Source organism: Melanaphis sacchari, unplaced genomic scaffold (assembly GCF_002803265.2).
Source record: "Melanaphis sacchari strain LSU unplaced genomic scaffold, SCAv2.0 Contig0_pilon_pilon, whole genome shotgun sequence".
Lineage (NCBI taxonomy): Eukaryota > Metazoa > Arthropoda > Insecta > Hemiptera > Aphididae > Melanaphis > Melanaphis sacchari.
The window spans coordinates 17,550,324-17,555,359 of NW_020270366.1; positions in this window are offsets into that span (position 1 = coordinate 17,550,324).

Here is a 5,036-nt window from a genome sequence, read left to right on the forward strand (position 1 = left end):
TTGCAAATAATGTTACAGATGTGCTGCAGAAGCGAACCCATCAAATTGTCGATAATAATATAACATTACGACTTTGGGCGGCCCATCTCAGAGAGGCGGTATATAGCGTTGCATATATATGGAACACCGATAGATTCAGGGCAGTTTTGGAAGGATTGTCGGAGCGGTGGAAGTGTAGATCCGTAGAGGAAGTATATAAAGATTTATTCAACGAGCGTCGGGAAGGAAACTACGTCGTCGTCGTCGTCGTCGGCAACGATTGTTCGACGACCCTAAACGTTTGTGATAAACGCGCTTCAGTGTACCCGAGGGATAGACGGTTGCGGAAGGACGTAAAGAGATGACGGGGTTGGGGGCGAAAGGGATGCGCGCGCGATTACCGACCGATTATCTGGGTCCAACCCCTTGTTAGCAACCCAACCCCGTCCGCGCATGCGCTTGTGTATCGCGATCGCGAGTATATATAGGTACCTACCCCATATTTAGACGTATACTGCACACGACGGCGCTCGCGTATATTTAATAATAATAACGTTAATCCCCTAAACGATGCTTATTCGCCGTCGCCGCCTCGAAATCCGCTTACCATTGTTTGCCGTCACCACGGCCACAGATTTAGATTCGGGCGGTGGAGGAACGCCGCCGGTCCCGCTTTGTTAGGTCTTGATTGAATAATCGCCCCCGCACGATATAATACGACGGCGGCGACACGACTCTACTCCATTGTTTATCATTCTTTCCCAATCTCTATCCCTCTTCCTCATCACTCTCTCTCTCTCTCTCTCACTCATTCTTTCTCTTTCTCTCTCTCTCTCTCTCTCTCTAACACCGCCGACTACTAAAAGTCATCCATGAAACTCGGAAAAAGATCAAAGCTCGAGTACACGTATACTGTATGCAATATAAAGCTGCTTGTTTTCGGTAAAATAAAATATTATATTAACCATACACAGTCAAGCTTTGATCGTTTTCCGAATAACGTACCCTCTTACATCACCATTTACTATTCGTATATCATATTATATATTATAAATATTAGCTGCTTTTGAAAAATGCCATTTCGTCCGATATCTCATGAAGTTATTTTCAATTTTACTTTCTTTGAATAACGAGAAATCAATCGATTAGTTAATATTGTCAGTAGGTGCCCAATGTATTATTAATACAACAGAAGCTTAAGCGTGCATGACACTTGCTACGGTGTAATTTATTTTGATTGTATTATATATTTTGTCTATACTATACTGAATACACTATCTGCTAACGTTTATTATATGCGGTTTGTTCTGCGAGTAGACAATAGGCGCCGATAGGCTAACAAAAGTTATATTAAATAACATAAAATTATATTGTAATATACGCGCGGTAGGGTCAAGACAATCATCGGATAATAAAATAAAAAAACGTATTTTTTTTCTTTTTAATAAGCCAATTATTGACAATATAAAATACTATTCGAATGTTTGATCCAATTTGAGAGCAATCATTTAACCAGCAGATATAATAATTGACAACATACCCTTTTATGGGTTTCTATATAATAATAATGATAATTTGTAAATAGAATATCTTGGCTACAAAATTCGAAAAAGTTGAGTTTATTTTATCGTATTATAACTAATAACACAAAAAATCAATTTTGTACTAAGAATGACAAAAAAAAATTAATTAAGCCATTGCGTCGAACAATTATTTTAAAATAATTTATTGATATACTTATCAAATTGATAAAATTATATTATACGTTAAAAAACTAGAGAATACAGTTTAAAATACTTAACTAAGTTTGACATTGGCCGCATTAATTGTATAATAAAATTAAATATTCATTTTATGCAAATTTATCTCAAACTGTAACGTTCAAGACCAATGTATAAAATGCAAGGTTACGTACTTGTATGCATATACAATTTCAATTGTAAGCATGTTAATCTAAAAAACATAGCATATTATTTATATCACAAATGAATTGCACACAATAAATGAACACACTAACTGCAAACGCAACTAACTAAAAATACGGTATAAACAATAAATAATACATTTTAAAAATATACAGACTACTAGATTATTCAATAATATAATTCAAACCATACGATTTATTTTACAGTGTGATTTATCAAGCATACTCACCTAAATTTTCTCATTTAATAGTAAATTTATTGTAATTCTGATTTTTTAAATTTTCAAATATACTTAAGGATTATATTACCAATATTTTAGATTTTTTGTATTAATTAAGAAGTGTTCTATGCCTCTATGGCGAATACAAACTTGTTTTTCAAATGAATAATTTACTATAAAAAGGGTGTCCTTTTTATAGTAAATTATTTAGTAGATATTTTGTTGATGTATTCAATTCTAAATTTAAACAATTAGTTTTCAGTTATTAAAATATTTAGATTAATAGTTATAGTAAATAAAAATATTTAATACATGTAATTTCGGATCTAGTATGTAATCCAATATTTGAAACATTTTTATAAATTAAATGTATATTATATTTATAGATTGATATATACTATCAAAATATAAAATTAATATTGCCTCTTTATTTTCCAAACCCGGTATTGTGAACCTTAGTACACAAAATCAAATAATTTAAAAATTATTCATTCGAATTTTAATTAGGTACGTCAACATTTTCAGAAAACCTATTCACTAAATAACTTATGTTTTACACTATAAAAGGGAAGTTTTCATTTGGAAAATAAATATTAGTAACTTCATATGATACTTTCTAAGTAGTATAAAAATCCTCAACAATTTTAAAATATGATCTTTTTTTCGAAATTTCTACATTATTGAATAAGAAAAAGGGATAAACTTGCTTGGTGAATCACTTTGTATATTATAAGATAATTTATTCAAATATATAGGACCTAACAGAAAAGTAACAGTATTATAGGCAGTTGACGTTTCGTTATCATAACTATACATAGTTGTTAGTAATTATAAACTTCTGTTAAGTATAATACACAAAACATTCGTGGCTTACGTGTCTGTTTACTATTCAAATGAAATAAAAACAACCAAACAAATAACTTAATTTCTAAAAAATATTATTAAATCGTTCAAAAATAATTAGAATGAGAGTTCTATAGTTGTATACAAAATTTTACTACCAATAATATATTTATAATGTTAGTATTTGGCTGGCATTTTTCTAAAATTGTTTTCAAAAACGATAATACGTACTTACACTATAACATTATGTGTATGACAGTTTTTGTTCATTTACAGTGTCAATTCAAAATATAATATAAACTTATAATTAGAAGCGCCTATATACATGACTCTAATTGAATACACGCATAATTCAAAGAAAACTCTTCTGAATTATAATTGTTGTTTAAGCTCAATGATCCAATAACCGTTTGATCAACACTATATTTCGAAAAACGTATCATCACATGATTCGATAGGAACCGATACCTGTAATTATTTATTTCCTGATCTTAATTAAATCCAAATATCCCATTTTTTATATAATTATATAGATATTGTTATAAATAGCTCACCGAAGCGGCCGCAATAACGTCATAATGTTTAACAGTTAAGTTATTATTTTGGTACAATAATAATAATAATAATAATATTAATATTGGTGTACTTCTAAGTTGTAACTATGAATACATAGAGCAAAAAACGCAATTTATACAATATATTATATATTATGTTTATACAATATAAGTATATACTTAAGGTCAGGTGTCGTATACTTGTCTCTCTCTACCGCGGCCGTTTCTTATATTTTAACTCCTTTTCTCTATTTTTCTTGATCTATTTACACACCACCGCGCGTCATACATATAACGACGCTATTTCTATTTCCTTCTATTATCTCTCACTCTATTTAATAAAATATTATACTGCGACTATAATATTATACGTTCACCACGAGCCACGACTGTGTCGCAGTGATAGTTTATGTATATACAAACGCAGCTATAAGGACACCACCGCCGCCACTTCAAAAAAAAAGATATATAATATAATGTACGTCTGTATATGATATTGTTAGTATTATATCAATATTATTATTATTACTATTTATTACTATTATTATTATTGACGTGCATTGGCAGTGGCGATGGCGACAAGAAAAACAATGGACGGCCAACCGCGGTTTATCGTGAGTAAGTCGCACACAAACACGATAATAGAGTATTATGTGAACTTGCATACATAGGTATATTATTATAATATAATGTAAGTATTGTATAACACCGTAAGCCCTATGTATATTTTATTATTGTACACGTGATATCGTTAATACCTATCGTGTCATAGTATATATTATTATATTATTGTAATCTGTACTTACATATTTTTTTCACTGAACAGTATTACCGGCCTTTTGATAATATTGTACGTTTACTCTTGTCAATATATTATAATGTATGCGAAGTTCTTCAGTTGTGCTCTTTGTTTTTATTTATTTCTTTTTTTTTTTGTTAATAGAGGATCAATAAGTTTGGTGTAATGTGCTAAATTAAACTTTAATTTTAAACTGAATAACAAAAACATAATAATAAAATATTTACAATCTATAATGTCTATTTTTTAATAAATAAATTTCAGTATTTGTTAAAATTACTTTAATGAGTCTTATAGGATTACTCTCTGCAGTTACCTCCTGACCTCCACGTGGTTACATTAATTATACTTGAATCTTACAAGTTAAGTACTTCCCTACACGACTGTCTCAACTGATGCTTATCTGAGATATCTTGTCAAATTGTTCGAAAGTGTTTTAGTAGCTATAGCTAAGGAGATTGGTATATGATTGCAATTATTTACACAATTCGTACATTTTAAAATAAAACATAATTAAAAACGATTATTCCCCATTACAGGTTGACTAAGTTACGTAGTTAAGTTAATATTATTAATATTATTTAATATTACTTTTTAAGTTCTATTTGGCATTTAGTATAATAAATATCTAAATAATAATGCATTATTATAATACCTACTATCTTAAAAGCTTAACGACAGTTGAAAAATCCATAAAGTGAAGCTTGTATATTCGA